Source organism: Orcinus orca, chromosome 15 (assembly GCF_937001465.1).
Source record: "Orcinus orca chromosome 15, mOrcOrc1.1, whole genome shotgun sequence".
NCBI classification, from domain to species: Eukaryota; Metazoa; Chordata; class Mammalia; order Artiodactyla; family Delphinidae; genus Orcinus; species Orcinus orca.
This window is the reverse complement of record NC_064573.1, coordinates 16,612,788-16,625,547: the sequence shown is the minus strand read 5'-3', so window position 1 is coordinate 16,625,547 and position 12,760 is coordinate 16,612,788. Positions and strand designations below refer to the sequence as shown.

General features: G+C 44.2%; 1 protein-coding gene across 2 annotated transcripts in view; it reads right to left on the bottom strand.

The window, feature by feature from the left end:
- Positions 1-4,438, bottom strand: part of ATP8B1 (ATPase phospholipid transporting 8B1) — a 113,042-nt gene extending 108,604 nt beyond the window's left edge. Inside the window, exon 1 of one of the 2 annotated variants that reach the window (XM_004268044.4) lies at positions 4,170-4,438. The gene's annotated coding sequence lies outside the window, so the exon portion shown is untranslated. The remainder of the gene's footprint in view (positions 1-4,169) is intronic. The other variant, XM_033424910.2, reaches the window with a different exon arrangement.
- Positions 4,439-12,760: the final 8,322 nt, after the last annotated feature.

The window sequence follows — 12,760 nt, the reverse complement described above, 5'->3', positions numbered from 1 at the left end:
AGTATGCAGGCCTCTCACTGTTGTGGCCTCTCCCGTTGCGGAGCACAGTCTGCGCACGCGCAGGCTCAGCGGCCATGGCTCACGGGCCCAGCCGCTCCGCGGCATGTGGGATCTTCCCGGACCGGGGCACGAACCCGCGCCCCCCCGCATCGGCAGGCAGACTCTCAACCACTGCGCCACTAGGGAAGCCCTAATTTTTTTTTTTTTAATACAAGAGTACAGAGGTGAGGAAGATGAAAGACAGACGGGAAGTGGGGGGAAAGGAGACCCAGCAGTGCTCAGTATGTCCCAAGGGCCTCCCTCCACTCTGCAGGAGGATAGCAGCCACCCCTCGTGGCTGTGACCGAGTGAGCACATCCCTAGGTCACTGAGCGCCCTGGTCCTTCGTGCCACTCCCCAGACACTTGGGGTCCAGAACCCAAGCCCTGGATCTGAAAGTTCAGAACCTCGCCCCTGCTCCAGGGGACTCTTTCTTACCAATGCCTGGTGCAAACAGACACCTATGTTTGCTAAATGAATACTAACATACAGTGATTCCCGTTTCCCGCATAGTCTAGGAGAAAGGCAATGGCTGCAGGAGCCATAAATATTTGCTGAGAGAGATCAACAACACAACAGTAATAATACTGACTACTTTTAATTGAGCTCTGTGCTAAGCCCTTTTAGATAAATTCTCTCGTTTGGAACTCAGCACACAACGCTCTGAGATAGTACTATTACTATTCCATCTTACAGATGAGGAAACTAAAGCTAGATCAGTTAAGTACTAATAACTTGCCCTGGGTTATACAGCTAGGGAGCAGTGAGGCCTAGATTCCAAGCCAGGTCACAGGACTCCAAAGCACCTGCTACTAACCCCTCACTGCTGCCTCTGGGTTCAGTCTCCATGGGACCAGTTATCAAACATAGTTCCCATTGTGCATGGTTTTGGTGACAATTTATTTTAACATGCAACACATTTAGAAGAATTAGGAAAAGTATTAATATGTTCCTAAATAATCAGATGATAAAAAATCCTTTGTTTTCTAATAAAAATGAGAAACAAGACTGTTTTATACACACACACACACACACACACTGATGTCCGTGTGTGTGTATACCTTCTAGACTCTTCTTCCATAACGCCAGCTCTTCGGTGACACAGGACCTCAAAAGCTCTTAGACTGGATATTATTTATAGCTGGGCACAGGGATGGGGATTTGGGAGTAAACTGCTTAACAGAATAAACCTGTCTTCTTTTCGTGTTATTAAAACTCTTCTGGTAGCAAATTAATTTTTACTTATCTTAATAAGTAACAAAACAACACCCACAGGCATGAATGCAATTAATCTAATTGAACAATGCCAACAAACAGACCTGAAAACTCACAAGATACCTAAAGACACCAAAAAAAAACACATCCCAGGAGACTAATCTAGAAGCAGATATAGAAGCAAATTCTAAAATTAAGTGCCTAAGAAATTGTAAAGGCACCTCTCTTTACAGACATGGGACATGAACAGACCCCATAAAACTTGCTCTGGTATCTAAAAAGCAAGTTCCTCTGCATTCGTTAAGAGCGCAGGCTTCTTTTACAATGATTGAAACTAAAGAGCAAAGGTAACGAGTAGATTAAAATCTCTCTCAGGTGAGTTATAAGGATCACCTGGATTCCATGAATGTTTGGGAAACACTAAAATTGAATTCAAACTTTAGTAAGGCAATAAAATATTTAAAATACACCAACTATCTGGGCATCATACTAATTTTTTGTTTTTTTTTTTGTTTTTTTTTACTAATTTTTTTTAAATATCCATTTAATAAAGAAAATAAGAAAGCAACATTCGAACACCTATTATGTGTAAGGAAGGTTCGCCTGTTCTCTCATTTAATCCTCAACAACCCAAGGAGGCTGAAAAATATTTTTTCCAGCAAATGAGTAAATTCAGAAAATTTAGGAATTCATCTAAGGTTATACAATTTTTAAAGTAAATAAATAAGAATAAATTGCAAACATTAAATGCAATTTAAAGTAAAAGAACTGAAACCTGTGGGGATCTAAATCCATATGTTTTCCACGACTCCTTGCTTTAGAAAACAGAGAAAGAAGGAAGGAAAAAGAAAAAAGGAGGAGGGAAAGGGCAACAGATAGGGCAAGAAACATTCCACAGCTGCATGTGGTCAGTGCTGTTGCTGCCAAGACCACAGAAAAATACAGGTGAAACAGAGCCAGTCCTCAACTCGCTTTACACCTGCAGACAACTTACACATGCACGTTTTCACCACATTATTTTAAAGGCTCAATTACAAAAACATGCAAACAGAAAAACCCCTCCTATTTCTATCACTAACAAGTAATAAGGGCATACCGATATGCATTTTCCTTAAAATAAAAACCAGAAAACCTGAAGGCCGCTTTCACGCAGATGGCATTTCCGTTCACTAGTATTAAGTTGTCTGAGTCTTGTTTGGCCCCCAATAACAGACCAAAGAAATCCTAAAAATTATGAATGTACGGTCACCATAAAATGGCAAAGGAACAGAGGTTAAGATTTCTCACCTAACATTAGAACATGGAAGCCTCCACTACCTAATGAATACCATTAAGAGGATTCCGAGGAATAATTGCAGGCAGGCAGATTTCTCCCCCAGAAAGTAACAAGCGACAGCTAATAACCGTTCATCACCTTTTGCACAGTATATGCATTTATAATAGGTTTTAATAAGGGCTTCAACAACAGGCCTGGAATTAATGAATGGCATTTTAGGTCCAATACAAAAGTACTCCCCAGACATGAAAATTAGAACTTCTACTTCACATTTTGTGCTGTTTTCTCTTTTAATCTGCCCTTGTGTTTACCATCACTGGAGATTTTATCACACATCATTTTTGGCTTTTGTTTTTAAAAGCAGTTAACGTTCCTCTGGAGCCTACCGCGTGCTGGGTGGTCTTTCAGTACTCCGCCTGTGTTGTCTCATTTCATTCTCGAGGAATGAAGGCAGAGATGTGAAGGCAATGCAACCAGGAAGATGCGAGAGAAACTTTTCTTAAGCCAACAGGGCGGGCCGTTTCCGGGAGGGGAAACTGGCGGCGTCCGGAGCTACCCAAGGACTTCGAGCGCGCCAAGGGCTTCGCGGGCAGGACGAAGGGTTCGGGCGGGGTTGAGGAGGTCACTAAGCAGAAATGGAGCTCGGGTTCCCTTTCCCCGCGCGTATCGAACCTCCTCCCCCGTTCTGCATCCCCTCAGCACCCTCGTCCTCCCCTACAGCTGTTACTGATCAGTGTTCCAAGTCTCCCCTCCCCACCCCCGTCGGGGACCAGGCGCTTACACTCCCCGGAGAAGCTGGGCGGACAATTACAAGCTCTTCCCTCACCTGGGGAGGAGTGGGGAAGTGGGGGGGTTAAAACACTCGCCATTCCCTGCAACACCCCTCCCCCAACAAGCTGCCACTCCGCACGCCCAGAGCGAGGTGACAGCGCCAGGCATCAAACTGGGGAGGGAAGGAGATGGCCTGTTGGCAGTGCCATGGGAGCTGGCGGATACGACGCTACAATCACCGGGGGAAAAAGTACCCCTCTTCCGCATCACCTCCCAACCTGCACTAAGGCCCTCGGAAGATGTCTGGAGGGTTCCTGGTCCCGCAGTAGGCTTGGTGGGGGCGACCTCACCCTCCATCCCTCCCTGAAGGTGCTGCCGGTGCATTCGGCCCAAAGGTCTTTTTTCGTACGCGTTTTCATCCGCTCCCAAAGGGGCCACCAGCAGAACCCTGTCAAGAGGGACTTCCAGAGGGGCGACAGATATTGCAGGGAAACCAGCGGCGCTCCTCAAGTACCCACAGGCCCTGCCAGGCTTGCCCCTCGGAACTTAAGCCCGGACCTGAGCGTAGCAAACGAAAGAACCCAAACACCTCCCGCAAGTTCCCTCTCCTCCAGCAGGTGAAAAGCCCATGGCCTTCTCCACAGTGCTGCCTGCCCCACCAGCTGCGTCTCCCCATCCCCAAGGCAGCGAAGGCTCCCGGCACCGCCACCCAAATCCCACCCTTGCGGGCTCAGGAGCCCGAGGGCGCGGACAGCTGCTGCCACTGCATCCCTGTTCTCCGGAGTCCGCCGCCCCCGGGCGGCCAGGGGACCTGCGGGGCCCGCGGGGTGCGGCAGATCAGGGGTCCCGGCGCCGCGCCCCTCCTTACCTGGCGCTCGCTGGGCCCCGACTGGGGCATCCGCCGGGTGCGCGCCTATCCGCGCGCTCGCTTGCGCACCTGCCCGCAGCCGCCGCCCGCCAGCCCGGCCCCAGCGCTGGCCGCAGCGCTAGCGCTTCATGGCGCACGGGGCTGGCCCGGGGCCCCGGGAAGCGTGTCCAGTTGGCGGAGGCTCCTCCGGCTCTCGCAGCTCTCCAGTGGCTCCCCGCCTGCCCCCGCCCCGCGTACGCTCCCCCTTCCTCTGCGGCCGCCCTTTTCCCTCCGCTCCGCGAGACCAGCCAAACTGGTTTCTCCGCTCCCGGGTGTTGCCTCTAGTCTCTTACTGGCAGCCGCAGCTGGGGCTGGGGGCGGGCCCGGCCGTCGGCCCTCCTTCTGTTCCTCCCCTGGGCGGAGAAGAGCTGGACGGTGAGCCCCGGCACGGGCAGACGCAACCCAGGTCGAGCCCCGTGCCCTCGTGCGCCCCGGCGTTAGGGGGTCACCCAGGCCGTGCCCCGAGCGCGTCTCCCGCCTCGCCTGGCCCGCTCTCGGCTCCCCGGACGCTCCCGCCTCCCTGGGGACGCGATTGCCACCCCGCCCCGCCAGCCCCGCGTCACTTCGCCGCCACCCTCGGCCAGTCTGACCGCCGCTTGAGGTCGGTGACCGCGCCAGCCCGGAAAGCTGGCGAGGCCGCGGCTCGCCCGGGACCTGAGCTCCCTCGGTAAGGGGAGCTGTACCCTCTCGATGCCAAGTCACGTTCGGGGACCGGTCACCGAATGCGCGTCGCGGTTCGCCGCACGGAGGGCGGGGGAAGAGACAGCGCCAAAAGACTTCGAGAAACTTATCCTGTAATTGCAGCAAGCAGGCTTTCGGCTGAAACCAAACGCCCTCACCTTTACGGGTTTGGAGTCAAAAGGAGCCAGGGCGCGGCGTGCGAATGGTGCGGTGTAATTGGAACTTTTGGACTCACGTGCCTGGTTGCTAGCTGGTGTCTGGGCGCTTTGAAGCACCGTCCCTTACACCAGAAACTCTGTTCCGCAGAATTTTACTGCTCACTTGCTATGGAAAAGTCTCTGTGATAAGAATGGAGGAAAGTCAAAGATGAATCAAAGAGTTTGCTGAAAATGTACTAGGGGAGATAGGACTCACAGACAAATAGCAAGTTATCTGCAGATCAGAGAGGCCAAGAGTTCAGACTCCAAACTGGGGGCTTAAGGAAGACTTCATTTCAGAGGCCATGCTTGAGGTGGAACTCAAAGATCCACACTTTCTGGGATCCGGGTTGCATGAGGAGGATATTCAAAGAGTGGTCCACCAATTTGATCTTCAGTATATGAAAGATTCAACCGATATTGTTAAACACAGGTGGTGCTGGTCAGTCGTTTAATCTCTCTGAGCCTCAGTTTCCTCATCCATAAAATGAGTCTGGACCAGATGATCTCAAATAGTTCCTTCCAGCGCTTATTTTCTGAGCCCAACAACAGAGCAAATGTCCAGAAGCCAGAAAACACAGGGCCTGTTTAGTGACAATGGGGTAGACCAGATGGCTGGCAGTGCATCGGTAAACAAGACTAGTAAGGGAATTGGGGCCTGGAAACAGGTCCCAATTGAAGGCAGGCTACAGCGTTGGGGGGCTTGCTTTTGGCAGCACCTGCAAACGATTCAAAGTTCATGACCACAGCAGGGACATGATCAGGTTGTGTTTTAGGGAAAGTAAAGGGGAGAGTTTGGAAAAGGATAAGGCTAAGATTGGGATACCACTTGGTACAGTAGCATAAGGTGGGCCTGAAGGAGTTGCCAGTGGAAATGAAAAGGAAGAGGAGCTTCCAGGGACACCACGGAGGAGAAATGCCAGGGTGCAGAGTGGCCAGAACCTGCACCCGACTGGCAGGTGGAAGCGTGGAAGATGAGCCAAGTTCTCCAGACTGGGTGACGGTATTAGGAGGAACAAGAGAGGTGGAGGGGAGAGAGGCTGCTGAGAAGGGCAAATGCCAGTAAACCTAGGAATCAAGAGATGACTCCAGACTAAAGGAGGGATCCCTTCCTCCTTGCAGACATCCCAGCAAGAGCTCAATCTGTCCAAGAAAACATTGCATAGAAGAGAAACTATATTCAAACACATCCAATCCACGTCCGTGCCCGGTTCTGATAAATACCATCCCCACGGCTGCATTTAACATCCCTGTGTAGACACTGAAGACTACAAGCTAGGTTGCTTCTCTTACAGACTATGAGGGAGAGGGGGAGGGGTGGGGGAGGGGTAGATGGGGAGGGGGAGGTGTGGACAGTGAGACAGGATGGGTGTTGTTTGAGAGATTTATTCATTTAACGAATGTTTATTGAGTCCCTGCTATGTGCTAGGCACCGTTCTAGTGACTTGGATACATCAATGAACCAGTCAGGCATATTGTATCTTAAAAGGCGACAAATGCTTTGAAAAAATAGAACAGGACTGGCTGGGAGGGCGCCACTGAGGAAGCCTTCTAGGGCACCGTAAAAGTTCTATATCTCGAACTGGGTGGTGGTTATACTAGTGTGTACATACATAAAAGTTAAACAACCTGTGCACTTAAGATTTGCACACTAAAAAATTAAATAATAAAAAACAGCAAAACCAGACACCATAAAATTTGAAGAAAACATAGAACACTCTTTGACATAAATTGTGGCAATATTTTTTTGATCTGTCTACTAAGACAAAGGAAACAAAAGGAAAAATAAACAAATGGGACCTAATTAAATGTAAAAGCTTTTGCACAGCAAAAGGAAACCATGGACAAAACGAAAAGGCAACCCACTGAATGGGAGAAAACGTTTGCAAATGATATGACCAAAAAGGGGTTAATATCCAAAATATATAAAGAGCTCATACAACTCAACATCAGAAAAACAAACAACGTGATTAAAAAATGGGCAGAAGACCTGAATAAACATTTTTCCAAAGAAGACATACAGATGGCCAACAGACACAAGAAAAGATACTCAACATCACTAATCATCAGGGAAATGCAAATTAAAACCGCAATGAGATATCACCTCACACCTGTCAGATGGGCTATCATCAAAAGACCACAGATAACAAATGCTGGCAAGGATGTGAAGAAAAGGGAACACTTGTACACTGTTGGTGGAAATATAAATGGGTGCAGCTCCTGTGGAAAACAGTATGGAGGTTCCTCAAAAAACTAAAAATAGAACTACCATATGATCCAGCAACTCTAGTCCTGGGTATTTACCTGAAAAAAAAAAAAAACTAATTTAAAAAGATACATGCACCCCAATGTTCATAGCAGCATTATTTATAATAGCCAAGGTATGGAAGCAACCTGAGTGTCTATCAACAGATGACTAAAGGAGAAATGGTATATATATATATATATATATATATATACACATACACATACACACACACACACACATACACACACACACATACACACACAATGGAATACTACTCAGCCATAAAAAAGAGTGAAATCCTACCATTTGCAACAATATGGATGGACCTAGAAGGTATTATACTAAATTAAATAAGTCAGACAAAGACAAATATTGTATGTTATCACTTATATGTGGAATCCAAAAAATAAAACAAAGGAATTAATACAACAAACAGAAACTGACTCACAGATACAGAAAACAAACTAGTGGAGAAGGAAGGGGGGAGAGGCAAGATAAGAGAAGGTGATTAATAGGTACAAACTAGTACATATAAAATAAGCTATAAGGATATATTGTACAGCACAAGGGATATAGCAAACATTTTATAATAACTTTAAATGAAGTTTACTCTATAAAAATTTTGAATCACTATGTATACCTGAAACTAATATAATATTGTAAATCAACTATACCTCAATTTAAAAAAAAAAAAAAGAAAGGGCATCACCTAGGGGAAAAAAGAGCAGGGTTAAGAGACTAGAAGTGGGAAAATGAGGTGCAATTTTAAATAATATGGTCAGGGTAGGATTTGAAGAAAGGTTTCTTATATTTGAAGAAACCTTGCAGGAAGGTAAAGGAGTTTCATCCTAGGTGAGAGAAATTCTTTGAAAACTTATCTTACCTGGAACCCACAAGAAACGGGCATGGTCAAACCTTGTCCTGTTGCGTTTCCCACATGTAAGTCTTTTGCATCTTCCTGGTTTGGGGGAATGAGACTCTCAGTGCATGTCAGCTGATGTTGCTGTTAAAGGAAGTCATTCACCTGGAAGCCATGACCCTTGACATCTCTGAAAGAACTGTGCCATATTTCAGGCTGCCTCATCAGGGCAATGACTGAAAGTGTCTCATGCATGCAACGGCGATTGATTTTGAAATGTGTCTTTCTTGAGTCATTTGAGTGATGGCTTCGTTGTCCAGGCGGCAGCCCCGATCCCACGAGCCTCAGGCATACTTGCTCAGCGTTCCAAGATGGGATTGAATAAGCGGTCCGGTTTTGTATAGAAGCCACTGCCAATCAATAACCAACACCTTTACCTTGCAAGCCGCTGGGGGAAATTATTAAACAGTCATTTCTATAAGAGGGTGACAATGCTTTTCAGCTTTTGTAGCTCATAGTTTCCTCTGTTTCTTTCTTTCATTTTTTTTTTTTCCTTGGCAACATTCCTGTGCATTTCCATGATGTAGGTAGGAAGGCTGGGGAGGTTGCCAAGAGAACTAGCTCAATTTTACTAAAAATTCTTTTCCTAGAATTTTTTTTTCTAAGAGCTAAGGGGTAAAAGATACATTTAAAGGGAGGAGATACTGCCTGTATTCAGTTCTTTGCTAAGCTCTGTGGTCATTTAAGCTAAAGCATTTAATGCCAATGGAAAGGTATTCATGCCACGCTAGGTGCTGTTGTAACCCGCGCTTGGCAGTCGAGATGAACTCAGCTGGAAGGCACATTCTTCACAGCCAGGACCAGCTCCAGAATTTTAAACATGATAAGAAGGTACGTCTTATGTGATCCTGTCTTTGTAACAAGTGACACTAGAAGCTTCAAATAGTCTGTTTTAAATGGTGTTTAAAACAACAGATACAGATGATATATTGTTGTTCCTGCACAAATTTTCCAAATTCCTTCTGACTTATATGCGTTCCACCTCCTTTACTACTAAGTGACATTTTTTTCTGACCAACATTTTAAATTAGATTTGCAAAAGGAATGTTAAGCATCAGGCAACAAAATGTGTCTCAGTTAATTTGTTATCACCTATGCTTCACATGCAAGAGATGTTATTCCTGGCCCTATTATTAAAATTCACTTGTCTTTCTTCCATATTCATGAGTTTGTAAATGTATAGGATTAGGATTAGGCTACAATTCTTTCTTTTCTACAAGGCAGAGATTTTAATAACCTGTTATCTACATGGAATGTAATGATAATATGATTTATTAATATTTAGTATAATATATTAATAATATGACACATTAAATTTAATTAAATTTAATTCATATAATTAATTTAGACATTTAATCAATGCTTTTTTGTGGCTTAAGCATTTAAAAAAAATTTTTAATTAATTTTTATTGGAGTGTAGTTAATTAACAATGTTGTGTAATCAACAATTTTTGAAAATACCTTGGGGTCATTGTTAGAATACGTAGCCATGTTTTTATGTGATTGTAAGAAGTTTGTCTGTATTACCTTATGCTCTCTTTTCATCATTTACCATTGTGACATGAAAACACGTTTACCTTTCCAACTTCATCCCTCATCCTTGGGGACCTAAGCTCCCCCCATCCCAAGCTGCTTGCAATTCACTGAATTCTGAATAGCACTTGTTCCCTTTGCTTGAAATGTCCTCATCTGCCAGATCTCCAGTTCCAAAGTGACTTCCTCTGGGAAAGCCTTGCCCCAATCTCCCCCAGAGAGTAGTACCCAAAGCATTTTGCACCTAAGGTCTAGAGAAGCCTTTATTCCATTGTATTTTAATCGTTGATCTGTCTCATTCCCCACTGTACTGTGAGCCCTTTGAGACCCCAAAACTGGGTCTTATTCTACTTGGTCTCTCTTGGTCTAGAACATTGTTCTAGTACCCCAAGTGCCTGTTTGTTCTTGTAGAATGAATGAATGGTCTGCAGAGTCATATTCTCAATACTTGTATAGTATTTTCTCCTGCTGATGATTTATCTAATCATTTGCTATCATTGAATATTTATGCATTTATCAGATTAGCTTCCAGAAATATCTGATCAATCACAACCCACCAACTATTTTAATGGCTTCTAAATGTCTTATTTCTCTCTGGTTCCTATTTTTTAGTGAGTGTGACTTGTCTTTCTTTACTTCAGTCTAGAAATGGTGTGCCTCCCATACAAGAAAAGTTTTTGTTCTGTTAGAAATAGGCCATGAGCAAGTCTTTGATGCTGTTATTGGAACAATAGAAAGAATGGTATTCAAGATTTCCATAAAGTTATAGCAACCTATGCTTTGTATGAGTACTTCCTTTTTTATTTTCCTAAACTGCCAGCCAGCATGAGTGGTTATTATTCCTCCAAATTAAAGAAAAGCAAATTAAATGCAAAAACAAACAAAAAACAGTGTGGTATTGCACTGCATTGGCAGTGTTCACAAGGACATGGGCTTTCACACACGGTTGGTGGGTGTGCAAATTATACAACTTCTTTGGAAGGAACTTCAGAAACACATATCAAAATTTTAAACATACATGCCCTAAGAATTCATGTCTAGGAATTTATCCTAGAGATGTATTTGAGCATTTACACAAAGGTAAATGTACATAGATATTTATTGCCCCATGTTTTTCATTGCAAAGATGGGAGGTGACCTCAGTGTCCATTAACAGAGGTTGCATCCACACAATGAGATAATTATCAGCCAGTTTTTAAAATTAGGGAGATCTGGTTGGGCTGTTGTTAGGAACATCTCCAAGATACATTGTTACATGAAAATGCAAAGTACAAAAAGGGGTATGTGTGTGTAAATAAAAAATATGTGTGCTCCTTAATTTCAAACTATGTTATCAAAGCTATAGTAATTAAAACAGTGTAGCATTGGCATAAAAACAGACACATAGACCAACAGAACAGAATAGACAGCCCAGAAATAAACCCACCCGTATACCACAAAGGAGCCAAGAATATACGATGGGGAAAGGACAGTCTCTTCCATAAATGGTATTGGGAAAATTGGACAGCCACATTCGAGAGAATGAAACCGGATCACTATCTTACACCATAAACAAAAATTAACTCAAAGTGGATTAAAGACTTGAACGTAAGACCTGAAACCATAAAACTCCTAGAAGAAAACATAGGCAGTAAGCTCCTTAACATAGGCCTTGGTGATGATTTTTTGATTCTGACAACAGAGGCAAAAGCAACAAAAGCAAAAATAAACAAGTGGGACTACATCAAACTAAAAAGCTTCTGCACAGGAAAGGAAACCATCAACAAAATGAAAAGCCAACTTACTGAATGGGAAAAAATAATTGCAAGTCGTATATCTGATAAGGGGCTAATATCCAAAATACATAAAGAACTCATACAACTCAATAGCAAAACAAACAAACAGTCTGATTGTTTAAATGGCAGAAGATCTGAATAGACATTTTTCTACAGAAGACATACAGATGGCCAACAGGTACATAAAAAGATGTTCAACATCATTAATCATTGGGGAAATGCAAGTCAAAACCACAATGAGGAATTCCCTGGTGGTCCAGTGATTAAGAACCCACACTTCCACTGCAGGGGCCACAGGTTCGACCCCTGATCAGGGAACTAAGATCCCACATCCCTAGCCGTGTGGCCAAAAGGAAAAAAAATATCAAAAAACAAACCACAATGAGACATCACTTCACATGTGTCAGAATGGCTATTATCAAAAAGACAAGAAGTGGGCTTCCCTGGTGGCGCAGTGGTTGAGAGTCCGCCTGCCGATGCAGGGGACACGGGTTCGTGCCCCGGTCTGGGAGGATCCCACGTGCCGCGGAGCGGCTGGGCCCGTGAGCCATGGCCGCTGAGCCTGCGCGTCCGGAGCCTGTGCTTCGCAACGGGGGAGGCCACAACAGTGAGAGGCCCGCGTACCGCAAAAAAAAAAAAAAAGACAAGAAATAACAAACTTTGGTGGGGGTGTGGAGAATAGGGAACCCTTGTGCACTGTTGGTAGGAATATACATTGGTGCAACCACTATGGAAAACACTATGGAGGTTCCTCAAAAAGTTAAAAATAGAACTATCATATGATCCAGCAATTCTACGTCTGAGTATTTATCCAAAGAAAACAGAAACACTAATTTGAAAAGATACAGGCACCCCCATGTTCATTGCAGCATTGTTTTCAATAGCCAAGATATGGAAACAACTCGTGCCCATTGATGGATGAGTTGATAAAGAATTGTGAATATAACCTTCAAATTGAATATAACCTTTAAAATTGTGAATCACTATATTGTACACCTATAACTTATATTAATATTATACAGCAACTATACTTCAATTTAAAAAAATCATATTTCCTAATCAGCTTCTAACTTCTCTTTCTTTCTTTCTTTCTTTCTTTTCTCCCTTTCTCTCTCTCTCTTTCTGTTTTTACATTTAGATCCCTTATCCATTTGGATTTTATGTCTTGTGTATGCTGTAGAGTATTAATCTAATTTTAT